Genomic DNA, 13,701 nt, shown 5'->3' on the forward strand with positions numbered 1-13,701 from the left:
GCTAGGAATTTATTTGGCTGTTATTTTAATTGTAAAAGGAAATCACTGCAAAGTTTTAAGCACAGGAGTGTTCAGATCCGACTGACATTTTTAAGATCACTGTGATGTGGGGAGTAATTGTAGGAGGTCAAGCAAAAAAAAAAAAAAGCAAGGAAACAAGTTAAGAGATTACTGCAATTTATCTAAGCAGGGGATGACAATAGGATCAGAGTAAAAGTGGAGATGAAGAAATGTGATCAGATTAGAAATTCAAAAAACAGAGCCAAGAAGATTTGCAGATGGACTGGTTATGGGATATAAAGAAAAGAGAAGAATCACAGATGACCTGAGCAACTAGTCGGATGGTCCCGACGTTTAATAAGAGAGGATTTGGAGGAAAGGATGAGGATAACATCCATGTTGTACACGTTTAGTTTGGGTGTTTAAAGCGACAGAATTGAATGAGGGTAGATGGCAAAGACATTTTATTTAATCCTTGCAACAACACTATGAGGTAGCAATTATTATTATTCCCATTTTATAGATCAGGAAACTGAAACTAAGAGGTTAAGACTTAGCTGTCATCACACCACTAATAAGTGGTAAAGTTGGAAAGAAAAAAAAACAGGCGTATTTAATTACAAGGCCCATGACCTTACTCAACTGGGGTTCATTATTTGAAGCACAGAACGCAGAAAATAATCTAAGCAAATATTTTCTCAATTTTCCCAAGGATGGTACATAACTACTACCATTTTACATGCATTGGAGTGCACTGGAGTGACATTAATCCTTTACCAACAGCAAATAAATGTCTGAAAGCATTAGGGTTTAATTCTCTTATGGAACCCCAGTTGAGAAAACTATACTACAAGGATTACTATTCTATCATTATTACTACTACCACTACTACCATTAGCAGAAATTGTTTTAAAATGAAAAAAGATTGGTGAATAACAAAAGTTACCATCCTGTGACTTCTCATGAGCTTCACTTTGTAAACAGTACGTTCAAGTGTTATTTGGGGTTTTTACAGTACCACAGATGATTTTACTTAAGACTATACCAGACTTCTACTGTGGTTCCATTCACAATTAGCACTCACATCTGTTTTCTAGGGAACATTAATTAATTATAAAATCACAAGAATATAGGCTCCTTAAGTACAAGAATCTTTTATTTTTGTTTATGTGATTAAAGTTTCTGGAACAGTGCCAGGTACAGAGCAGGTGTTCAGTAAGATTTCTTCTCAAAATTATACAGACAGAAAGAGACAGAAACACACACACTTTCTACTGCCATTATCTTTGATTAAGGCTTGCGATTTTCAGAGTCCACTCTATACCCAGCTATCAGAATCATCTTTCCAAAATAGTATTTTCCCAAATCGTCTTTTCAGAGAGCCCTGGGTTCTGGTCCTGACCCCTCCCTTTGGCCACCAATAAGCCCCTTCACTTTCTGCACCTCTTTAGTTAGAATGATTTCTATAATATCATCTTTAAAGAGCCTGACTTCTTGCTAAAAGTCAGATATACAAGAGCTTACTGTATCCTGCTGTTTATCCTAAGGCCAGTAAGGTAATATTGTTTCCATTTTACAGGATTAATTAAAAAACACTTATTAAGAAATAACTGCTGTGTGCAATGCCCTGTGCTTCCCTCTGAAAGAGATAGCTGAGACCACTGTGTTCAAGTCAAATGATTTGCCTGAGGAAATGCAGCTAGGTAGGTATTAGTTTTTCTAAGACCTCTTGCTCTTTCTGAGAAATTACTTAAATCTTCAGCCTTGCTATGCAGAACTCCTGTTATCCTGTAAAATGGGGATGTTATCATGGATCTTCAGTTCTCGGCACCACTAAAATCTGGTAAGATTGTCCTAATTCAGACCTTTAAACCCTCAGTTTCATTGTCATTAGGATTAGCCTCTTCCAAATGGAAATACGACAGGTTCCAAACATTTCTATTACGCTTCAAAATAACTACCATACCATGAATGACAATATATACTTTGTGTACTATTCAAAACTAGTATACAAGGTGAATAAATAGCTACTGTATCATACATATTTCCAGAGGAAAAAATAGTTTTCTTAGAATTTCAGTTATCCTTTACTAAACTCCACAAGTATTTCAGAGCTCAGGTATTATAAACTGTTCTAGTTTGCTAGCTGCTGGAATGCAACCCACCAGAGACTGACTTGACTTTTAATAAAAGGGGATTTATTTAGTTAAAAAGGTATACTTCTTCAGAGGAAAGGCCGCTAACTTTCAACCGAGGTTCTTTCTTACATGAGAAGCCACAGGGTGATCTCTGCTGGCCTTATTTCCAGGCTTCTGCGTTCCAACAACTTTCCCTAGGGTGCTTCCTTTCCACATCTTCAAAGGCCTGGGCTGAGCTGTAAGTGCTGAGATGAGGTATGCTGTGCTGCGTTGGGCTCTCTCATTTAAGCTTCCAGCCAGTTAAATCAAACATCATTCACTGCAGCAGGCACGCCTCCTAGCCAACCACAGATGTAATCAGAAACAAATGAGGTTCATATGCCATTGGCTCATGTCCACAGCAATAGAACTAGGCACCTTCACCTGGCCAAGTTGACACATGAACCGAACTGCCACATGAACCAACGCAGCACCTCCATTAAATGCAAAAGATTTTAAATAAACAATGATGGGTACGACAGACATTGCATTTCAAACGATTTTACCTGCATTTAATAACCTACACATGTATCAGTATAATGTTAGTGTATAATGTATTTCACTTTAAGTATAAAAACCTAACAGGAGCACACAACTGCTGCCCTTCCACAAGGGGCTGAGGTCACCGCAACGTCTACAGAGCATTTTTTAAAGTTAGTTATCTCTTGCAGAATATTAAAAAGCATGACAACACATTCTCTTGGTGAGGTTATGGGGTAAACAGGTGCTTTCACTACTGATGGGAATGCAAACTGGTACAATACTTCTAGAGGAAAATTTAGCAATACATAGCAAAACCACATATGCACTTAACTTTTGACCCAGCCATCCTACTTATGGGTTTATCCTAAAGATTTACCTCCAACAATAGAAAAATACATACATACAAAGTCACTTACTGCAACATTGCTTTAAATTGCAAATTATTGGAAAGAACCTAAATGCCTGTACATAGAAGAGTGATTGAATAAATTAAGATGCATCCACATGGTAGAGTACCATGCAGCTGTGAAAAAGAATGAAGCATATCTCTGTGAACTATTTTGGTGTGATTTCCAGGATACACTATTTAAATGAAAAAAGCAAAGTGAAAAAGAGTATTTATAAAATGTTGTTCTTCAGGTAAGAAAGAAGGGAACAAGAATATAGTTTGGCGTGCCTCTAAAACAATAGAGTTATTATATGGCACAGCAATTTCACTCCTAGATATACACCCAAGAGAACTGAAAACATATGTATACATAAAAAACTTTGTACCCAAATGTTTGTAGCAGCATTATTCATAATAAACACAGGTGGTAACAACCCAAATGTCCATCAGCAGATAAATGGATAAACAGAATGTGTTATATCAATACAATGGAATATCATAAAAAGTACTGAATATTGACATATGCTATGACATGACATATCTTGAAAATATTGTACTAAGTGAAAGAAGCCAGGCAGAGATGGCCACATACTGTATGATTCCATTTATATAAAATGTCTACAGAAAATAGATTAGTGTTCCCAGGGGCTGGAGAGGGAAGAATGGGAAGTGACTGCTAATATGTACAGGGCTTATTTTGGGGGTGATAAAAATGTTCTGGAATTAGACAGTGGTTATGGTTGTAGAACCTTGTGAATATACTAAAAACCACCGGATTGTATACTTTAAAAGGAGTTTTATGATATGTAAATTATATCTCAATTTTTAAAAATTCCACGAGGAAAAAAGAAGAAAAGGAATATAAGAAAAAACACATATTTGCTCATTTATGTAAAATAACAATAATAATAAAAGAAGAAGAAACCAGAAACTAAAACTAAAAAGATTGGTTACCTACAGGAAATGAGAAAGAGGTGGAAAAAAGGGGGACGGTGATGGAAACAGGTAGCAGGAAAGAAGAAAGAGTGACACTTCTCTGAGTATAACTTTTTTAGGGATTAATGTTTAACAATAGTAATGTTTCATTCAGTAAAGGTGAAATCTGCCCAAATTGGGGACAAGTCAAAATGGAATACAAACAGTAACAAATGAACCTAACTAGAACACAGATTAATAACATAAACACTAAGGTAGAGAACAACTAACCTAAATAACCTTAGAAAACAACATTTTGACTAGATACTGTAAGGTTAAAGGGAAAAGAACAGTACACAAACACTGCACTCTAGTCATTAAATATGTCTCCCAGGGGTACGGGTTAGCAATTCTGTAGTTACTTGATACAAATTCTAGGCGTAAACAAATCAGTGAGTATACAGTAGATATTGAAAGCCAAGTTTCTCACTGTCAGAAAAAAAATTATAAATCATGAAAGGGCAAAGGTTAAAATAAACCTTGTTTATTTTACTGGACTGGCAAGAAGTACTGGACTGGCAAGAAGTTATCAATTCAGAACTCATGATTTTTAATATATATACAGATAGATACAGATATAAATATAGATGGGGGGTTACTATACATACATATATTTCTTATCTCTGTCCTAAGGGTCTTGAAGCAATAACAATCCAATAAAGTACACTTAGCATCCAGATCTTGGTTTTAAATAACTCTTCTCCAATGAAAGGAACCAGAGTTCCTTGGAAAAGTGGCTGCTCCTGGGGCTGCAGCAGGGAAAAAATACAAGATGAACATAAAACATCTGGGTTCTTTGAAGTGCTCAAACAAGAATGGGGGCCAACCTGAAAGTGCTCCCAATGGCCAAAGATGGAACAATTTGTGAAATAAAATAAATAAAATAGCACTGGATTATAACCCACAGTAAAAATAAATATACATGAGATCATATTGATAAAAAGAAAGAAAGGGACACCTTCCTTACAGAATAATTCCAATTAACAAAGAAGGAATGAGGGAAATACAAAATCACTATTAAAGAATCACCACAGTAATAACTGTTGCAGACAGAATTCACCAACAAATGCTAAAATCAGTGTGAGAAAGTTAGAGGAACAACAGTACATCTGCATAGTCTCAAAGTATCTTCCCCAAGATACATACCAATTACAAAGGGAACAGTAACTTTATAGTAGAAAAACCAGTAGGGCTACTTTAAAGTGATGAAGGTTAACACCACTGGTAATAAGTAATAAGGATAGACACAACACCACCTCTGTAGTTTTCTTACCAAAACATGCATAGCCTCAATCTAATCCTAAGAAAAACACCAAGCAAACTCAAATTGAGAAACGGTCTATAAAATAACTAGCCAGTAATCATCAAAAGAGTCAATGTCATAAAAGGCAGAGAAATACTGAATACCTGTCATGGATTGGAGGAGACTTAGGTGACAGAACAACAAATGCAATGCGAAATCCTGAAACAGAAACTAAGGGCAAGTTTAGTTAACAATATTACACCAATGCTAATTTCCTGGTTTGATAATTGTATGATGGTTATTTGAACTGCTGATATTAGAGGACATTTTTTGAACTCTCTAGACTATGTTATCTATATAGTATATCATCTATATATTTTATATACTATGTGACATTATTTCACAATAAACAATTAAAAATAAATAAAATTAGTCATCTGATGCAACTTTCATTTTCTTGCTTAAGGATCTCATTTGGAATTTAACATCTCCATTAATTTAGAGGGTCCAGTAAGTGACAGCAGGACAAACTAAAATATAAAAGCAGATCTAGCATGCAAAAGTAAATTATGAGCCCTGCCCTGTTCAAGATGGAGGACTGAGATACTTCAGAGCCCCATCCCCCAACAGAAGCTTTGACCAACCAGCAAGAACTGACAGAAACATCTTTCCCAAAGCTCTAGAAAACAATTAAAGGACTGGAGTAACAGGGCAAGCGCCAAATCAAGAAAAAGGATACTTAAAAGCAGTAGGTTCACTGGTAGAATTCTTGCCTGCCATGAAGGAGACAATGGGTTCAATTTATAGCCCATGAACTTTCCAAAAAAAAAAAAAAAAAATTTTTCAAAAACTGGTGCTGCAATAATGGGACAATCACATGGAAAAAGAATGAAATGTGACCCCCATCATACAGCATACCAAATAAAAAAAAAAGGGCAGTAAGACCTCCTGCTGCCCAGGCTGGCCCCTCCCCCATCTCCCCACCAGCTCAGTGTGGAGCTGGCCCATACTCCCAGGGCAGATCCCAAGTATGTCTGGCCCAATCTGCCTGTCGGTGACTTGAGGGACTCACTAACCCAGAAGTTGCCCTACGTGGAGAAGGTAGCTAATGGAACTTTCCTAAAGAGCATCAAGTTGTGCTGCTTGTGTCAAAAGAGTTCTAACTGAAGGACAAACAGTGAAGAACCCAGGATGATGATGATGAAGAACCCAGGATCACGATGAAACTGTTCCCTAGGGAAGAGGGGACATTTGGAATTATGTAAACAAGGAAATCCTCTTGATCACAGGGGCATGCCCAAGAGAAGACTCCTGGGCAGAAATGATCGGGAAGGGCCCTTGTACTTTGGCCTGGAGTTATTCTCTAACGTATAAATAAGCCTCAAGGAGAGTACTTGCACAGATCAATCTGCAAAGACTGGGAAAGGTGGTTTGTTTCCTTTTTTTTGGGTTAGCTTCTGGCAATCAATTAAAGCTCTCATAGCACTAGCTGGGTACAAACTTAAGGAAAAGATGTCTCAGAGTCTAAATTCCAGTGATAATAATTAAAATATAAAAATGCCAGGTTTCAACAAAACATACAAAGAACAAAAAGTGATGGCCCAGACAAAGGAGAAGATTAAAGTATGTGAAACCATCAATAAAGAGAGCCAGACCTGGGACATGTCACACAAAGACTTCAAAAAAATAGTCCTAAATATGATCAAAGAGATAAAGAAAAACATGGACAAAGAACTATAGTAAATCAGGAAAATGATAGGTGAACACAAAGAGAATATCAATAGAGAGATGGAAATTTAAGGAACCAGACAGAGATGACAACTACAGTAACAAATTATTCAAACAGTAACCTGTAGCTGGCAGAAGAAAAAATCAGTGAACCTGAAGATAAAACATTGAAATCATTGAGTCTGAGGAGCAGAAAGAATGAAGAAAAGGGAATAAAGCTTGAGGAACCTTTAGGACTGTCAATATACACCTTGTGGGACTCTCAGAAAGAGGAGAGAGAGAAAGAAAGTGGAAGAGTGAATACTCAAAGAAATAATAACTGCAAACTTCCCAAATTTAATGAAAGATTTGAATATACACATCCAAGATGCTCAATAAAGTCCAAACAGGAAATATCTACACAGATCTACACCACACACATTATAATCAAACCGTCAAATGACAAAGAAAAAGAGAGAATTCTGAAAGCCACAGTGAGAATTCATGTACAACAGAGCCTCAATAAGACTAAGTGCTAATTTTTCATTAGAAACCATGGAAGCAAGAAGGCTGTGAGATAACATATTTAAAGGGCTGAAAGGAAAAATATGTGAACCAAGGGATTCTATATCTGCCCAAACTATCTTTCAAAAATGAGAAAGAGATTAAGACCTTCCAGATAAACAAAAGCTGAGGAAGTTCATCACCACTAGACTGTGCCCTATAAGATATGCTAAAGAGAGTTCTGCAAGTTGAAAGGAAAAGACAATAAAACACAGATCAAAGCCACAGGCCAGGCTGGCTCAACAGGCAGAGTTCTCACCTGCCATGCTGGAGACTGGGGTTTGATTCCCAGTGTCTGCCCAAGCCAAAAAAAAAAAAGTTGCATGAAGAAATAAAGATCTACAATAAAGGTAATGACATGGGTAAGTATAAATGCTACTACTATTGTATTTTTGGTTTGTAACTCCATTGTTTACTTCTTACAGAATCTAAAAGGCAAACACATAAAATGTAATGATAAATAAGTGGGTTTTGACTCATAATGTATAAACATGTAATTTGTGACAACAACTACATAAACGTAGGGGGACAGAAGGATAAGGGAACATAGTTTGTGTATACTATTGATGCTAAGTTGGGATCAAAACAAATGAGATCGTTATAGATTTAGAATGTTAAATTTAAGCCCCAGGGTAATAACAAGGATAATATCAGAGAATATGTAAGCTCATAGAGACAGAAATTTAGAGTGCTAATTGCTGGGGCAGGGGAGTGCCATGGAGAGTTAATGCATAATGGAGAGTTAATGCATAATGGTTACAGGGTTTCTGTCTGGAAGATGGAAAAGCTTTAGTAATAAAGGTGGTGAGAGTACATCAATATTGTAAACGTGATTAATGACATTGAATGGTAAGCTTAGGAGTAGTTGAGATGGGGAAAGTTTGTTATATATATGAGAAAGGAAGGGAGGGAGAGGAGAAAAGGTAGGAAGGGTAAACAACTAAAGAGACAGAGACAATTAAATGCAATGTCTGATCCTGGATAGGATCTAGCAAGGGAAGAAAAAAGTTCAAGGGGACATTATTGGGACATATGAAAAAATTGGAATACAGATTGTAAGCTTTATATCAATGTTAAATTCCTTGAATTTGATAACTCCATTTAAATGGTTATATAAAAGAATATTCTTATTCTTAGGAAATGTAACTGGAAGTGTTAGGTGTTCAAGGAGCATGATGCATATGACCCACACTCAAGAAAATAAATTGATAAACAGAATGACAGAACAAAAGAACGACTGAAAAAAAATGAACGACTGAAAGAGCAAATGTGGTAAAATATTAAAATTGGTGGATCAGGACATGGGGTGGGGACAGAAATATATTGAGGTTCTCTGAATAGGGTATGGATTATTTTTGTAAACCTCCCTGCAAGATTAAAAGTATTTCAAAATACAAAGTTTTTAAAAAGTAAATTACCTATTTTATGCTCCTTTTATCTTTTTTTTGTTAGAAAAGGAAGAAGTAGACAAAAAAAACTGCTAACTGGTGTGACTTGACTGGCTTTGCACATTTTCTTAATGACTTGACCAAGTTTTAATGTTTTCAGCATCATAATAATCCGCAATATGTGTCTGTAACAATACATTTTATCTCTCTATTGTAAAGTTTTATTTACAATTTTAAAACCCTCAACAGATTATAAAAAAAAATTTGTTACCTACTGATATGTTGTTATGCAACTACGAAATTCCAAGTTTTGTTTCACAAGTCAATAGCTGTCTATAGTTGTGCTTTTATCTAACTTCTCTTCACACCCCAAATCATGTCATCATTATTGTCAAGTTCTGAAAATTTGAATTTCATAATTTTACCCTATACCCAGTTCCACCAATTTTATTGTAATCAACTGATCACAATATGCAGTCTTTTTTTTCCATTTTCAGCATTAAAAAGGAGCAACTGAGTCATACTTTTTGGGGGAAATGATGCATGGGACATTAGAGTTGTAGTACTATTTACTATTGGCATATTCTACTTACAAAACCAGCCCCATCAACACCTTCTCCAAAATTCCCTTTAAGGAATTTTCAGGATTCCTTGAAAGGATTTTTCAGAAGATGTTTACATTAATGAGCAGATTAAGTGACGCATTTATATTTGTCTTCTCCTCCATACATCACCAGGATGCTGGTATTGGGAGTGGAATACATGACCTGCAAAAGAACGGACAAATGTCACATCCAGACAGCATGACTGGAAATTTAAGAAGCAGTGATAAAAATCTTAGGGAAAGCAAAATTCAGAAAAGTTTAGAATTACAAGAGGCTTTAATAGGCCAATGTCAAAAAACTTAAGAGACAATAATCTATCCTATTTTTTAAAGTCTCCCTAAGATGTCTCATCATCTGCCATACAATCCTGTCTTGTAATTTGAGAGAAATACTGCCCTACCTAAATCTGTTTTTTCTCAAATAATACAACCACACATTTTAACTCCCTTCCAAGGTATATCAATGTGTACAGGTACATCAATTTTTATGTATCAATGGTACATAAAAAAATATAAATGTATGTATTTATGCATATAGGCAACAAGGTCACTTCATTTTGCTTGTATAAACATACACTATAGAGACATACACACATCATCAAAGGCACATATCCATCCCATCCAATCACAAAAACTACTAAGAAACAAACAATGCCACATAACAACTTTGGTCCAAAAACAACCAACTGAAATCAATTTTGTAAAACCTTGAAGTAAACAGATTTCTTCCCACCATGAATATCATAGTTTCATTGGTTTCTACAAATACTGTTCCTTTTCAGCACCCACCACAGGCAGAACTGTAAGAACATATACGTACTAGATGCAAATAATTTTTTTTTATGTTTGATTTTTAAAACCATTTGGCTAACCATCATTCTGGAAGAGGGCCCAATGAAAGTCAGTGATGAGAGTAGAACCAGTGATAATAAACAAGTAACCAGTTTTAATCGAGCAGGCCAGAGAACTGATTCAAAATAACTCATTTGTGGAACATGTATAGAATGGGGAAGGTCCATGCAACGATGAACCAAGTGCCATAATAATTGAAATAATTGTCTGTTAGGACAAAATGTTAACAATGAAAGGCTATTTCTGTAGGTGGAGTTACAAGGATGGACTAGTTCAGGTTTGTTATTTCTGTAATTCTGATTATCCAAATTTTCGACAGTATTACTTACAGACGTTATTTTAAAATTAAGGCAAATTCTGTCCCTGTGTGTTTCACGGATCCCTAGAACGGGTAGCATGTCTTTTACATAACCTCCTGGGAAAGCTGGTACCAGCGCCTACCGTCCCCGCATCTCCCAGGAACCTGCCACCCATCTCAGAAAAGGTTTCACCATATTCCCTGGGACAGCTCCAGTCATCATTGCCACCCTCATCTCACCCTGGAGACAAAAAATGCGTCTCATCTCCCCTCCCGGTAGTAGAGGCTTTATAAATTATTTTATCAGGGCGGGAAATTTGGAGAAAGATTTACCAGATATTGAACTACCTCAACCTAAAGGCAAAGGAGAGAAGACGGACATGTCGCCCCAACCTCCACACCTCATGAGGCGGCCGGCAACAGGGGACCCGGGTCGCGACTCTCCCGGGTTCGCGAGACAGAATCCGGTCGGCCGCCCGGGCCCAAGCCACGGCGGGGGGAGGAGCGCTCGTTAGCGGATAAAGGGGTGAAGGAAAGGGTCACAGACGCGACCCCCAAGAGCCGAGGGTCAGGTACAACCAGTCAACGCACCGACAGGTCCCTTCGCGCCCTCGGGCGGACAAATCCGCTTCTAACGCGGCTCCTGAGGCTACCGGCAGCGGCGCGTCCCGAGGCCTGACCGAAGCACCGCGCCGGACTGGCTGCCTCAGGCTCCGCCCGCCGTCCACCTGGGACCCCGGCGACACCGCTCGGCGGCGGCCCCGGAACGGCCCTGGCCGGCCTCACTCCGCCGACCCGGCGCACGCACAGGCCGGCAAGAGAACAGAAAAGGAGGCGTTACCGTGCGCGGCTCCGGAGCTGGCGGGGGTGGGGCGCGGCTCCAGCGACCCGAGCCCTGCTCGGCAGCAGCTGCGGCGGCCGCGTCCTTTATTTTTGCTGCAGCAGCGGCGACTTGTCAAAGGGAAAGACGTAAGAGGCGGCGGCAAGCGAGTGTCGCGGGACTTGGGGAGAACTCTCGCGCAGCCTGGAGCCGTCGCCCCGCCCCCCCAGGCCCGGGAGGGTAGGCGAAAGGGGCGGGGGACGGAGCGCTTGAGCGCTGGAGCGACGCTGCCGGATGGGTGGGCCGGAGAAGGAGGTTTAATGATGGAAAGAAAGCCTGGGTCCTGAAAACAGAGCCCCGTGGCTCTCACCTTTCAGCTCTCCAGGACAGCCCCATCCGCCCATGGGGACCAGACTGCGCCGACAAGGCACAATTGGGGGCGTTTCACAAAGGGCGGCGAGGGCCAGCGGAGCCGCGGTTTTCCGGGTGGTGGGCCGGGAAGACCCTGCCGCCCTGCGCCGCGGCGCTGTGGGACGTAGGGACACTTGGAAAGGTGGCGGCCACATCCTTTTAACCCGGGCCCTCGCCGCGCGCTCTGCGCTCTTTATTGCTGATCACACTGGGCCATAACCTCTGGCAGGACAAGTTCAACCACTTGAAAGCGTTTCGCTTAACCTACTTCTGCGTTGTCACACCTTTGTGCACGGCAGGACAGGCAGAACCCAAAAGACGCCAGAACCTTTGGTTCCTGCGTTTTCTTTTCTGTTAAGGAACACACGGCAAATTTTCCTTTGGGTCAATTACATATCCAACCTGTACGCTAAACCCCCTAACGGGAAGGACCCCGACTGGCCTGACCATCGCTCTATCCTCAGAGCCTAGAGTCTAGCACTGGGCCAGGTACTCAATAAGTCATTGAATGAATGTCCCTGTCCCCACCTTCCTCCCTGTTCTTAGTCCTAACCTCCCGCCTCTCTAGCCACCTTCCTAGTGTCTTTCATTCCAAATATTCTATTGAGCAGTAATTATGTGTGACTGACTGTGAGGATATAGGGCCAAGAAAATGGAAATGGTCTTTGCCTCCCAGAAGTTCACGTCTAAATGGGAACATATGAGGAATACACAAATAACCTCAGAAGTCATGTATTTGTCACCGGTGTTGTAAAATATTCTAGCATAGGTAGAAGAGGAAGCTTACCCTCGGTAGAATTGGATTTATGTGTCATGAGTCAATTTAGGGCAAGAGTTAAGAGCATGGCTTTGCTGTCAGAGGGACACAGGAGAGAATTCTGGAATCCTTCTTAACAGGTGTGTGACCTCAAGTGAGTTGCTTTACCTCTCTATGCCTCAATTTCCTCATCTGTCAACATATCAGATTAGTTCTTATCCCAGCATTCTTATGATGAGTAAAAGTTAGGTAAAGCTCCTGGCACATAAGTATTCATTTAATGGCAGGTCTTATTAGGTGTATAACTAAATTTCTATGTATAAAATGTGTATCTATTTCTGGGTTACTTTGTAAACAAGAACAGATGTGAGGGAGTAGATATATGGGGAGTGATGCCGTCATTGTAGTGCCTTGTGACTGGATAATGTGTGTGTCGCTGAGACATGGCCAACAAGCTTCCCTGTCATTCTCATTTTAACATGTAGATGATGTAGGCATCTATGCCACTCACAAACATCCCATGACATTTCCTTTTTTTCTTTTTTTTTCTTTCTGTATTTGGAAACTATACTGCTTTTGCCCATTCTTTCAAGAAAAGATCTCTCTCTGCTTACATTAAAAGACCACTTGAGAGACTCCTCTCAACTTCCACCCTCAGGGCAGTGTGGAAAGAATTGAATTCAAGGCTATACGATTATCAAATACACTTAGTGTCATTAAGTAAGCCCTGACCATTTTCCACCCTTAACCACCTTTCTAAACACTCTCTCGTATTCACATCAGCAATTTGCTGGAGCCTTGTTATCATCATCTTTCTCCCAACTCTGCCAATTCATTTGATCCAGATTTCTCCTAGAGAAAAATGTTGGTGATGGGAGGGGTGGAAAGGGAGAACTCAAGGCTTCAGTATTCCAGATCCTTATCCTGGAAGTCCTCAGAGCAGCACACTTCCTGCCATGCCAATCAGCCACATCTTCCCATCGCCCGCATCACCCCAATCTCATGCTTCATGTTCCATAGCCCCACACCCTAGC

At 39.5% G+C, this 13,701-nt stretch overlaps 1 protein-coding gene across 12 annotated transcripts in view; it reads right to left on the minus strand.

Annotated features, from left to right (window-relative positions):
• The window catches only part of HERC1 (HECT and RLD domain containing E3 ubiquitin protein ligase family member 1), a 291,819-nt gene extending 279,835 nt beyond the window's left edge, over window positions 1-11,984 (minus strand). For 7 of the 12 annotated variants that reach the window (XM_077128154.1, XM_077128157.1, XM_077128156.1 and 4 more), the window contains exon 1: window positions 11,521-11,654. The gene's annotated coding sequence lies outside the window, so the exon portion shown is untranslated. Of the gene's footprint in view, window positions 1-11,012; window positions 11,035-11,080; window positions 11,225-11,270; window positions 11,348-11,520; window positions 11,655-11,869 lie in introns of those variants that run through there. The other 5 variants (XM_077128149.1, XM_077128148.1, XM_077128151.1 and 2 more) reach the window with 5 other exon arrangements.
• Window positions 11,985-13,701: the final 1,717 nt, after the last annotated feature.

This window comes from Tamandua tetradactyla, chromosome 14 (genome assembly GCF_023851605.1).
Source record: "Tamandua tetradactyla isolate mTamTet1 chromosome 14, mTamTet1.pri, whole genome shotgun sequence".
NCBI classification, from domain to species: domain Eukaryota; kingdom Metazoa; phylum Chordata; class Mammalia; order Pilosa; family Myrmecophagidae; genus Tamandua; species Tamandua tetradactyla.